Below are 15,031 nucleotides of genomic sequence, written 5' to 3'. Positions count from 1 at the left end.
AGAAACGTATCATTGAATTGATACTTACTGGTGCCATTAGTAGAGCAGAATCTTCTCATCCTTCCAAAGCACCAGAGATCAACCCTGGTTTTTTTGGGGTTTCTTTTGCTTAGCTATGGCGTTGTAATGTTACCCTTCGATTTAGAAGTGTGTTAGTAAAAGTCTATATCAACTACCAAACTGAAAATTAAAAAAGTATCATTCAAAAACTAAGCTATGAAACATTAAACATTGAATTTTGTAAAATTGTTTGGCTTACTCTCAGCATCAAGGCCTGGGATCAAGCGTTCCATCTCATATTAGACTCCGCTGTAAGTTTATACATCACAGCAATTTTGAGCAACACGGTCCACGCCTATAAACCTGAGATGAACTCAGATTTTCCGGCAGGATAAGCCGATCTTACTCCACTCAGCGACAACTATTATTATTATCGTTGCGTGGATTCTTAAAATTTCATTTCTATATGAGAGAAAACTGTGGTTTAGCCTTATAAATGAATTTCAATTTGTATCGTCAGCCATAAATCTTATTAACATACATACATTTTGAAATATGATACATAGCGGTTACATAGACGCACAGGGTTTGCGCCTTTTTATTGTTGACAGTAAAAAGTTGTAGTTTTTGGATTTCCTGTCTTTAATTGTTTTGGGTTCTTTTTCTTTAGTTTAATTGTATTTGAGTTATTATTGATATTTATGCATTGAAAACGATTTTTCCGTATTTGCCCGTTATTGGCTATTTCACTTTTTTAAAAGAAATGAATATATTCAATGTGGTTTTTTTTTTTTTTAAATTTCTAGGGTTTCACTACCTGTTTTCTTCTTATGAATGGTTGTTCCTTGTACATCATTTAGGTGGTTATTTGAATTCACTGATAGAAAGGTCAAATTAGTGAAAGATTTATAATTCTAAAAAGACGTCAGAATTAAAAAGGCAACAGTAGTATACCGCTGTTCGAAATTCATAAATCGATTGAGAAACTTTACAAATTTGGATAAAAGACACAATTTATAAGCGTTGGATCGTACTCTTGATATCGTGAGCCCGGATATCATTTCACGATTCAAAGGTTAATTATTACTTAACATTCAGTGATTATATGGTTTCCGAACCATAATTAGATATAAGAAGATGGTGTATGAGTGCCAATGAGACAACTCTCCATCCAAGTCAAAATTTATCAAAGTAAACCATTATAGGTCAAAGTACGGTCTTCAACACGGAGCCTTGGCTCACACCGAACAGCAAGCTATAAAGAGCCCCCAAAATTACTAGTGTAAAACCATTCAAACGGGAAAACCAAGGTCTAATCTATATAAAAAAAACAAAAACGCGAAACGAGAAACACTTATGAACCACATCAACAAACGATAACTACTGAACATCAGATTCCTAACTTAGGACTGGTGCAAACAATTGCAGCGGGTTTAAACGTTTTAATGGTACCAAACCTTCACCCTTTTTCTGAAACAATAGTGTAACAACACATCATAGAAAGAAACACTATAAAAAATCAACTGGAATTGCTTAACTCAATCAAAGGACATATTAACACCAGTGAACATACACTGAACAAATAAATTTGACGTATGATACAATGTAAATACAAAATAATTAAACTTAGGGAAGAATAATAAAAGTAACATGTTATACCGCTATGAAATGTTAAACAATTTAAGAAAAACTATATGCTCAAACAAAAATATCAGCCATTTGCATAACTATGTTTTCGTCTCTCTAAAGGTATTTTAGAAATAAAATATAGAATTATACAAACATTTATGTGCATATTGCGATATTAGCAAGACAGAAACCTACGTCTCGTGCATCGTTTCGTACACACAAAATGGAGACTAAAAACATGTCAATGACGGTTGATGTCTTAATGTTCTCTCTTGAATATACTGTTATTGTGTGATAAATTCGTAAACAAAGTACTTTACCAGATAATGATTACCGTCAAATGTTATTGAAAAATAAACAACTGTTAGTACTGTTTTTCTCAAAACCATCAACGCAGTCGTCTGTTAAGTTTTATTTCGGTCACACTTGCAGCCGAAATATCAAAATAAATTATTACTAGCGCAGTGTGTTATGTTTTTAGCAAAATCACACCGAATGAAGAAAAGAATGAAACATATAAAGTGTTAGGTAAACACACGTGTTTATTCAACTTGTTTTACATACTCTAAAATTAAAATGATGTTGAGTACATATGCTGTACGTATGTCTCCTTTTTACAATCATATAATATACGCTTACTTAAATGAACTATTATTTGATTGCTGTCAGTTCAAAATATAGGCTTTTAATCAGTGGATAACATAATAACAAAGTAGTGTAGTTAATCGTATTCTGAATCCTCATTGACATACATTTATAATATAGTTTTATAGAGTTCTGAGTTTGCAATTTCTGAAGGAACATCCGAGACTTTTATTCATAAACCTAACGCTTCAGGATTATATTAAAAGTATCATTTCATGTACGAAAATAGCACCTTATTGGTGTATTAGAATGAAAAAATCTTACAACAACGAAGAAATCGTAAAGTGCTTTACACGAAATCCTGTACCTCGCCAGCTACCGCTGCTGTCACTGTAAAAGTATATAATATTGACTTCGGAAAAAAAACAATCTAAATCCATTCATTATCAAAATAAAGAATAAAATAAAAAAAAAAAAAAAATAAAATGCACAAAATTAATCTTTAGATAAGGAAAAGCGTCTGTCCCTGTTTTGATAAGTGTCAAGAGATTTGACAAAGTTATCTAGTTGTATTATGGTACTGTACCTCAAATGTCTCTTCAGTTGTTACTTAAACATAACGAATATAGGTCATATCAAAATATGTTTTTTCTAGTATATTTTAACCCAAATAACTCAGTCGTTATATTTCAATGTTCTACGTTGGCTACGTTGACGCCTGAATACACTGACAATGTAAAATTGTCAATCAATCATTCAAAACTAGATCGGGATTTACCTATTCGATAAAATACAGCTGACTGCTGATTAGTCACATCTTCCACAGGGCACCAATCAAAATTCAGGATTCATGAAAAGTTTTAAATGTGTTAGGACTTTAGACCCTTGCAAGTAGGAGAGATCCTATGGGCAATTTTATCGTTCGTACACCAAAATGAAAACAAAGTCTCGTCGTCTTGTTTATTGATTCGGACGTTTTTAACCAATCACGACCTCTGCTTTGAATAACTGCATACATTAGGTTATCGACGTTAAACATTCACAATTTTGAAATTTTAAAAGGTTTTGTGCGTTTCAGAATCCCAGATTTTTTTTTCATTTAACATCACTGAAGAGTTTTTAGATGTAGTCGTGCGCATCAATATTGACAGATACTATGTTTCTTCTGCCTGCTGCTTATAAACGTAAGCCACTACTCTCTTTTATACATATTCAATTTTAAACTGTTATATACAGTTGCATCAATAACTACAATTTAATCAAGACATTTGTAAAGATTTACAAAATCGGAGAAGAAGCTGCATGCTCTTTAGCATTGTTATATTTTTTAGGTACACACATCCGATAAGCAAGCTATGCTATATATTGGAGATTAAGGATGTTCGCTTGTCATGTTTTGGTATTTTTGTCATATTTTCGGAATCCTTTGGTTTTATTCATTTGAATGCATTAAAAAATTTTGGCCATTGACCCCCATTTTTCTTTTTATTAATTTTTTACATATATAATTATAAGCGATATGTAAAAGTCTTATAAAATCTTTGCTATTTTTAAAAATTTTTGAGAACTTAAACTTGTCAATGATAAAGCTATGAAAAATCAAGAGAGAACATTTTCCCGCAAAAATTTCAATGGCGAATATCTCGAAAACAAGCACATTGACTTATATATTTTTTTGACTTTTTTAATTCCTCTATTTATCCCCTATCAATATATACTAGTGTTATGAAAAGCTTGTTATTTTGAAACTAAGTAGCGAACTTTCTTAAACATGAAAAAAAAAATGAAAATTGAAATACTTTCATTAGTCGTATATCGTAATGTAATGCCACCAATACAATGGTTAAATTGTAAGGAGGAGTATTGAATTTGCACAAAGTTGCAAGCCTTTGTATTACTTTGTAGCATAATACCAATGGTACATGCATATATCTTATTTACTTATGTCTTGTCACAGTGTATGTATGCATTGTAGATTGAACAAAAAAATATAAAAAAAGATCAATAATAAATAATAAAAAAAAACAATAAAGATGCAGGCCAATCGAAATGTTAAAGTTTCGTTGATGTTGTCTTCTTTTATTAGTTTTTGAAACCAGAGCTGAGAAATAAATAAAAATAAAAATTAGGTAGTATTCATTAGGCCAAATGAAGATTTTTCGTCTGGTCTCAGAAGGCCTTTTCCAGCGATGAATCAATGCCTATAATAAGAAAACGATAGGTATTCCAAAGATTCCATTAAGACCACTTCTTTTGATTATTTCGAGGTACAATGCAAATAAGTATAAAAAAGTCTTAGATTTTGTATGTTTATGTAAAGATATATATTTCTAATCAACCTACTTTTAAAATGTTTTGTTTTAAAATCATAATACAGTTGCCATGTAAATATTAAACTCATTATCATTTTGAAAAAAACGGAATACTAAGTTATAATAGAAGACAATGCTGATTGTGTTGAAAGCATGATAGAATTGTATCAGTGTCGATGTTAGACAATCAAAAATAAACTAAGGCGTTTTTTCTCTCTCGCGAAGAAGGTACTGTAAGACGAGACATTTCAGCATAATATTACTCACACTAAAGAACACTAAAATCGGACAATATATGCATGCATATTTGTCACATTATAAAAAAGATGTACATGATATAGAAATACCAATCTAATATTTCATTGTTTGTTTTGAGCAAATCATTATTGCCTGTGTAGTTGCATCTTTTGTTATATCGTATATAGTTATCATAGAGTTAAGTGATTTTTTAAAAAATTAATTCTAATTGTATATGTACATATGTTTAATATGCATATCAATCTTGTTATTCCACTGATCAAGAAATAAAAGGGGAAAGGTTGAGATATAAAAAAACTAACTATTTAGCCCCGCAATACGTGCCTAAGGCCTCAATCAGTCTAGTTGTCTTTTTTATATATCTTATATTTTATATGCAATGTAATGTAAGTGAAAGACAGCCTTGTAAATTTATTCACAATCGACACAGGGAGATTTAAAGCTTGATATATAGTGTAGATATTTGCCTATTGTTAAAGATTTTGTTGACCTTTGATAGCATTTATAATTTTATGTTGTTCGCTAGCTGTCTCATTGACATTTATTTTCCATTTAATTTCATTCATATTGAAGGATTTTCTTTCTTATAGACAATAACCTGTAAAAATACTTGGTACCAGGGAGGTGATAGAAACCTCTGTTTTCTTGGTGCGTTTTCGAAGTCAAACTATTTGTCACTTGGAAATAGCATCTTCTGTTGTCCTAAGTGAATGTCCGGAACACCAGTTAAAATGAAGTTTTGCAGTTTTTGCTTTTTCGGTTGTTGAAACGTTTATTGTTGTTATAACTGTTGAATTTGTAGATGTTGTCCCTAGAGTGCAGAATCAAATACAAGTACTAATTAATATAATTTCAGTACTACAAATGTTTTATCTAAGTAAGAACTAATTCATGGAAACTATAGATTTGTTGGAAATTTACAAATGGCCTGGGCCGTGATATTCGAATTTATCCTGAGCGTAAGATAAAACGTAAATAAGGAAACAAAATGAATTACATTTGTTTTATGTTTATGTGACGATATATATTTCTAATAAGCCTACTTTTAAACAGCAGTTGGTTCTTTCTTAAAGTTCGAATACATTAATTAGCCAATATCAAATTTTTTTCTCATTTTGGAACAAATCATCATTGCCTGAAGTTGCATCTTTTGTTATATTTTATGGTGTCAAGGTAAATTCCGAAATTATTGCGAAGTTTTTATTAACGGAATAATGCGTTTGGGTGATTATCGCAATAATAAGAAGTCATATTCGAATATCTGATGCATATATCTATATGCCGTTTTTTTTTCTGAAATCGCATTTTTGTCCATTCTTCAAAATCGCAATAATAAATGCACGCAATAATTTCTGAATCTATAGTATCAAAGAGTTAAGTGTTTTCCTGAACCAATTCTAATGAGAATCTTGTTATTCCACTGATCGATTATTACGTGGGAGAAGGGTTGAGATAGATTAACCAACTATTAAGCCCCGCCATATGTGCCTGAGACCTAAGTCAGTCTGGTTGTCTCTTTTATATATCTTATTTTTATACGCAATGTAGTGTAAGTGAAAGACAGCCTGGTTAATTTAATCCCAATTAGACACAGGGAGATTTAAAGCTTGATATTTTGTGTAAACATCTGCCTATTTATGAAAACTATGTTGACCTCTCATTACTCTTAGGATTTTATGTCGTTCGTTAGCTCTCTCATTGACAATAATTCCCATTTAATTTCATTCATATTGAAGGATTTTCATTTTACTAAAAAAAAATACCTGTAAAAGAACTTAGTACCATGGAAGGGACAGAAACATCTGTATCCTGGTGAGTCATCGTAGTCAGATTATTTGCTACTTTGAAAATATAATCTTCTGTTTTTACATGAATTACAGGAACACCAGTTGTTTGTGTACCCATAGGTCTATCAAAGGGAAGTTTTGCAGTTTCTGCTTTCTTAGATGTTGAAACGTTAATTGTTGTTATAATTGTTGAATTTGTAGATGTTGTCCCTAGAATGCAGAAACAAATACATGTATTTCAATACTGCATAAATTTTATATATTAAATAATTTGAAAATAATGTAATCTATAACCAATCATATTTAGCCCTTTTTGGGCATTATGGGTATCCATGAGAGATCTATTTGATCAATTGATCACTGATTGTAAAAAATGGTACAACCTTTTTGAACACATCAATATTTGTTCGTGAAAATAAATGTTTTTCCTTGAGTATATATATAGATTTTTATGCTGATGTTATGTACTTGTTTATAAAAAATATTCGTTTTACTCTTAATACTACATACATGGAACGACAGGGATGAACTGCATTCTGACATAATTAGAGGACCCAGATTGATCATATTATTCGTTATCCATGGAGAGTCACAGTGTACAGGAAGCCATGTGCCTTCACTCAATGAGAGGTACAAAGACAAGGTTATTACTCCGTCCGTTGCAACTTTATATCTCTGAAAGATATATAAAACGTTCAGATAAAAAAAATATGTATGCTATATCTTAGTCTTGTCCTTAAATTAAATAAATGGGGTGAAACGTCTTTGTTTACAACTATAATCCGTGGTACTTAAAGAATAAACTTATCATATATACCTAGCTTTAAAATTTCACGTCTACAAAAGAATCATCAGTGACGCTCGAATAAAAAAGTTAAAAAGACCCAAAAAAATACGAAGTTGAAGAGCATCGGGGATCCAAAATTCCGAAAGAGTTTGTAAAATACAGCTACGTTAATCTATTCCTGGGATAGAAAATCCTTCGTATTTTCAATTATTCAACGTTTTGTGAACAGTTAATGTATAATTATTACCATATTAATGATAATGCATGTCAGCACGAAATTTATCTTCGAAGTCGCAGCTTTATTATTAATAAAAGGTTCGCTTCATGTTAAAATTTCTAGCTTTTACTGACATTCTATTCTACTACATGGGTCCGCTAAATACATGTTTTATGCTATATTTTCGTGTTAGGCAATCAATAATCAATACTGTAAATCGGAAATTATTGATCGCATTTATTATTGCGAGTTTTGAAGAATGTACAATAATGCGAGAAAAATTATTGCGATTTTCAGTTAAATACAGATATACAGTTGTATGAACCAGATTTTCGAATGCGAGTTCTCATTATTGAGACACTCACACAAACGCATTATTTGCATTAATGAATACCTGGCAATAATATCCGAATATACGGTCATTGAAAGACAATAATTCTAGTTTCATATCAATAATGTAAAAGACTATTTTTCAAAACAAACTAATTTTAATTTTATATCAAGGATTTAAATGACAACAATAGCGCAACATTCGGTATAAAAGATTAATAGCACATAGCTGAAGTGTTGAAAGAGCAGATTATTGACCCTTTAAAAGAAAGTCATTGTCAACCATGGTTCCTTTTAAGGAACAGTAACTTTTGTATTAACGACATTAAATTATACTGAATAAAACAATCAACTTAAGAGATGAAGCAACTATGACGGTGAGTGATCAAACGAAGGTCACTAAACCAGGTTTAGAAGGAATATGGAGGTGAGGGTTACATACAAGTAACATTAACTACCATTAACTACCAAGAACTTGGCAATTGATGCTTTATTTTTTTCCAAAATTAAACTATTAAGAAACATTCTTGGATTTTGAAAAATGCTTTCGTACAATATATATCGTTGAATCATATTTTTTAAAAGCTAAATCTCATTTTAAACGATTCAATATTTAATTTTTATGTACAAAGACAAAAACAACGGTAGTGAGTTTTTTTTCTATTATCAAGTATAGTTCATGTTCAATTGTCCACTGGTATATATTAATATATGTAAGTTTAGGTATAAAGCAAATAGTGTGTGTCCCTTTTATACATCTTAAAAAGGTAAAAATAAAACAAAAATAACGACCTCCAAGGAATATTCAAAACGGAACGTCCCTACAGTACTTGCAACCTTAGGCGTTACTTTTTTAGCAGTCAGTCAGCGGTCATCAATCAGTCACCGATCAGTCAAGTTCGCGTGAAACTCACGTCACCAATCCGTCAGACTTATAGTAAAAATTTTGACTGATCGGACGGATCTGACGGATGAACCAATAGACCTTTCTGACGGACTGAACTCTACAACGTCAAATGATGAACTAATACAAATTACGGAATCTTAGTTTCGTATCATTTATTTAAAATGGCGCCACGGAAAATACGAAACGTTCAAGTACAAAAGATCAACATTTTTTTTAGCAATTATTCAGCAAAGTTTTAAGAATTTATAAAGAAAAGAAATGTGCAAATAAAACTGATTTTAAATATTATTATAAAAGAATGGTGATTTTCGTTTTTATTTAGGTTATATATTTTCATACCCGAAGAGTGCTAAAACGATTTTTATCGCGATTGGGATTTTTTTTCCGAAAATGCTATGGAAAATGAAATGATATAATTATTTATTGCAAATTTTTGTGTATTATTTTCAATATTTTTTAAGTATTTTCATCCTTATAATTCTTATAAAAAAACTTATCTGGAGGCCTTTAAAATAACTAGTTACAAATAATATTGCTGAATTGTTTATAAAAAAAAAAAAAGAAATATTGGTAATTTGTTAGAGTTTAAAAACTGCGAAAGACTTTTAGTATCTTTTCTCTAATTTTTATTTAATTTTGCGGAAAACAACCCATTATTGCAATCGACATTGCATTATTTTTGATATAAAAGAAGAAATATTTGCATTATTAAGCAACGCGAAAAACAATTTAGCATCTTTTCCCTGAAATTCAGCATAATTTATGAAAAACAACCAATCCTGATGTACAAAAAGTACTGAAATCAAATGGCGGTTCATGATTTCTATCATAAAAAAGAAATTATTGCAATTGTACATGTATTCAACACAAACAAAATTTTAAGTATTATTCCCCTTACATTATTAAATTCTTATAAAAAACTTATCTCGAGGCCTTTGAAATAACTAGTTACAAATAACATTACATTTTTTTTAACATAAAAAGGAAATTGGAAACTTTAAACAATGCGAACAACATTTTAATATATTTTCTCTGATATTCTTTTAATTTTATGAAAAACAACCAATTCTGAACTACCAAAAGTACAAAAATCCAATGGTGGTCAATAATTTCCATTAAAATAAAGAAATGATAGCATGCTTATTCAACAAAAACAAAAGTTAATGCATATTTCTCCTTCAATTATTCAAATTTTATACAAAATTACTTATCTAAAGGCATTTATAATGACTGATTGCAGTTGACGTTGCATTATTTCTGATATAAAAGAAGAAATATTTGCATTTTTAAGCAACGCGAAAAAAAATGTAGTATCTTTTCCCGGAAATTCAGCATAATTTATGAAAAACAATCAATCCTGATGTACAAAAAGTACTGAAATCAAATGGCGGTTCATGATTTCTATCATAATAAGGAAGTTATTGTACATGTATTCAACACAACCAAAAGTTTAAGTATTATTCTCCTTACATTATTAAAATTCTTATAAAAAAACTTATCTCGAGGCCTTTGAAATAACTAGTTACAAATAACATAACATTTTTTTTATCATAAAAAGAACAATTGGTAATTTTAAACCATGCGAACAACATTTTAGTATATTTTCTCTGACATTCTGTTAATTCTATGAAAAACAACCAATTCTGAACTACCAAAAGTACAAAAATCCAATGGTGGTCAATTATTTCCATTACAATGAAGAAATAATAGCATTCTTATTCAACAAAAACAAAAGTTAATGCATATGTATCCTTCAATTATTCAAATTTTATACAAAATTCCTTATCTCAAGGCATTTATAATGACTGATTATAGTTGACGTTGTATTATTTCTGATATAAAAGAAGAAATATTTGCATTTTTAAGCAACGCGAAAAAAAATTTAGTATCTTTTCCCTGAATTTCAGCATAATTTTTTAAAAACAACCAATCCTAATGTACAAAAAGTACTGAAATTAAATGGCGGTTCATAATTTCTATCAAAATAAAGAAATTATTGCATTCATATTCAACACAAGCAAAAGTTTAAGCCTGATATATTTAAAATTCTCATAAAAAATCTTATCTTGATGCCTTTGAAGTAACTAGCTACAAACAAAATTGCATTTTTTTATCAAAAAAAAAAAAAAAAGAAAAATTGGTAATTTTAAACAATGTAACAACATTTTAGTATATTTTCTCTGATATTCGTTTAATTTTATAAAAAAACAACCAATTCTGATGTACAAAAAGTACAAAACTCCATTGGCAGTTAATATTATTTCCATTAAAATAAAGAAATCATAGCATTAATATTCAACAAAAACAAAAGTTTATGCATATTTATCCTTCAATTATTCACATTTTATACAAAATTACTTATCTAAAGGCATTTATAATGACTGATTGCAATTGACGTCGCATTATTTCTGATATAACAGAAGAAATATTTGCATTTTTAAGCAACACGAATTTAGCATCTTCCCCCTGAAATTCAGCATAATTTATGAAAAACAACCAGTCTTGATGTACAAAAAGTACTAAAAATCAAATGGTGGTTCATGATTTCTATCATAATAAGGAAATTATTGTATATGTATTCAACACAAACAAAAGTTTAAGTATTATTCTCCTGACATTATTAAAATTCTTATAAAACAAAAATTATCTCGAGGCCTTTGAAATAACTAGTTACAAATAACATTGCATTTTTTTTTATCTTAAAAAAGAAAAATTGGTATTTTTAAACAATGCAAACAACATTTTAGTATATTTTCTCTGATATTCTTTTAATTTTATGAAAAAAACCAATTCTGAATTACAAAAAGTACAAAATCCAATGGCGGTCAATTATTTCCATTAAAATAAAGAAATGATTGCATTCTTATTCAACAAAAACAAAAGTTAATGCATATTTCTCCTTCAATTATTCAAATTTGATACAAAATTACTTATCTAAAGGCATTTATAATGACTCATTGCAATTGACGTTCCATTATTTCTGATAAAAAAGAAGAAATATTTGCATTTTAAGCAACACGAACAACAATTGAGTATCTTTGCCTTGAAATTCAACATAATTTTTGAAAAACAACCAATCCTGATGTACAAAAAGTACTGAAATCAAATGGCGGTTCATAATATTTATGAAAATAAAGAAATTATTGTATATGTATTCAACACAAACAAAAGTTTAAGTATTATTCTCCTTACATTATTAAAATTCTTATAAAAAAACTTATCTCGAGGCCTTTGAAATAACTAGTTACAAATAACATTGCAATATTTTTTATCAAAAGAAGAAAAATTAGTAATTTTATACATTGCGAACAACATTTTAGTCTGGCGGTCAATAACTTCCATAATAATAAAGAAGTGATTGCATTCTCTATCAAAATAAGAGAATATGAAGTAATACATATAATGCGTGAACAGTAATTTATATATTTTTTATGTGTTATTGCGACCAAGTTGATTATAAATTAACGAGTAAAGGTGTCTTCGTAGAGTTCCGCGTTTATCGAATGTAAATACTGTGGAGTTCGTTTTATATAAGAATTTTAATTATATAAGTATCCGTCCGATCCATGCATATAATTACTTTACTGATCGATCGCTGACCATTGTCACGGTAACTCTCACATAACTTATTTGACGTATCTGACGGATTCTATGAGTCATCGATCACCGATCAGTCATCAATCAGTCTAACATCCGTCACCGATCATTCACCGATCAGTCAAGTTCACGTCAAACAGTAACGCCTAAGGTTGCAAGCACTGTATCAAATGGCAAAATCAAAAGCTCAAACACATCACACGAATGGTAAGCAACTGCCATATTCCTGACTTGGCACAGATATTTTCTTGTGTAAAAAATGGTATATTAAACCTGGTTTTTAGCAGCTAAACCTCTCACTTGTATGACGGACGCGTAGAATGTTTAATTTTTTTTACATCAATGTACAAATGGACCAGTGATGATGCCATGAACTATACTTTTACTAGATATATTTTTCAAATTATTGTTTGTTATTTAATTGCTGCCTCGTTGTTGACGTACACATCACATGGTGCCACTATAATTAATTCAAAGCAGGTTCAAGCACTACTGCAATGATATATAATTGTCTAATAAGGCTAGCAGGTTTTTTTTTTGTTTTTTTTATTGCACACGCTGTTAACAATTACTCCACTGACACAGCAATCTCAGTGAAGGTGCCTGTTTCATTAGTACCAGAAGTTCAAGGAATCTTTAGGTAGATAAACTGCATATTGTTAATCGTTTACAAAAATATTATTTTAACATCAATCGATAAATAATGCTTTTATATTATAATAAAGTATGTATATCATTTGGCGTTATTATCGGAATTTCATAACTTATCCGAGATTGGGATGGTTTATGACCTATTAGGTTTTTAGTTCATTGGCACGATTTGATTAAATTTCGAATCGATTAATTCAATATAATAGTTAAGTTTCCAAACAATTCTACTACAGTATACATCGTTTGTTCTTTCTATAACACGACAACTTATGTGTTAATTGTAAAAAATAAACGAAATTAAAAAGAAAACCATTGATAACACAGTTGTAAGACGAAGGCTCAACATACAACGACAAAGCCATAACGAGTGAAGTAGTTCATTCATTGTAATTGTGAAAAATGAAACATTAAAATCAATTAAACTGTATCCAGATTAAAATTAGGAAGTAACAATGTATAAGACAATTCTAAGTTGCCTAAATGCAATATGTCAAGACATAGTAAAGTGATACACTCGTCCAGAAACCGATAACTATTTAAAAGTTATATCTTTAATGATAAGGAAGTGTCAGTATTATACCTATTCGCATCCAATACAAAATTTACTGCATCTGGAAAACTGTGTCTACATTCGCCAAGGTTATGTAGTGATTGGAAATCAATCATTACAAAAAAGAGCAATTTTGCACAGGTTAATTACTCACACCACAGTATGGCCAAGGTAAATCGTCGTACATTTCCATAACTATAAAACCACCAAATGAAGCATTGTCTCTAATTTCTGCAGGCCAATTTCCAAGACAATTGAAAGTTCTGTAGAATGGATTAGCTTTATAGATACAAGCTAATAGCGTCGACAGATGTTTAATACAATTGATCCAATTCAGTTCTAAAACTAATAAAGGATAACATTTGAAAGTGAGAATGTGAAAATGAACACAACATTAAGTGAGTTTATAGTGTTTAATGCCACTCTCAGTACATATAGATTTTCATCGCAGCCAGTTTTTATTGGTGGATGAAGCCGGAGAGAACCAACGAACTTCTGCAGAAAATTTCCAAAATAAGCAATTAAGATCAGAGTTGAACTTACTTTTGCCATGAACTGGGTTCTAACTCACAACGTCGGTGTTGACATGGTAGTGATCACTGCAGATAAACCAATTAGACTACTTAGATATTTCACCCTCACCCCTCTCCCATAAAAAAGAGCAGAGAGCACCGAGGCCAAACAAGATTTTACAAAACTGTATGCTAAAAAATCATATTACTTTAATGAGAAATTATTAAATATGTCATTTAAGAAATACCCCTAAAATGAAAATGCATGTACAAATTTAGTCATGTGGAAAGCTATCCAACAGAATAGTTCCAGAACGTCTAATTCATGTTTCTTAATATTATCACCTCTCCCTTTAACACACATAGTTACACTATTGTTATAAAAAGAAATGTTAAAAGCTATTCTTATAGATGCTTAAATTATTCTTTCAAATCATGACTTCAGATGTTACATTCATATAGAATAAATATATGCCGTATCGGCCTGTAGTAGACATTGAATTGATTTGTAGTAGATATAGATTTGATCTGTAGTAGACGTAGAATTGATCTGTAGTAGACATAGAGTGTAAAACTAACAATTTATTATTATTTACTGAATAATATCCCTCTTTATTCAACAAAAAAGTAAAATCACAAAATTACTGAACTCCGAGGAAAATTCAAAACGGAAAGTCCCTAATCAAATGGCAAAATCAAATGATTAAACACATCAAATGAATGGACAACAACTGTCATATTCCTGACTTGGTAGAAAAATGTAGAAAATGGTGGATTGAACTGGTTTTATAGCGCTTAACCTCTCACTTGTATGACAGTCGCATCAAATTCCATTATATTTACAACAATGCGTGAACAAAACAGACATAAAAGGTAACACTGTCAAAATATAGGTACAACAGTCATCAC

Source organism: Mytilus californianus, unplaced genomic scaffold (assembly GCF_021869535.1).
Source record: "Mytilus californianus isolate M0D057914Y unplaced genomic scaffold, xbMytCali1.0.p SCAF_6, whole genome shotgun sequence".
Taxonomy (NCBI): domain Eukaryota; kingdom Metazoa; phylum Mollusca; class Bivalvia; order Mytilida; family Mytilidae; genus Mytilus; species Mytilus californianus.
This window is presented reverse-complemented; position numbering follows the sequence as displayed.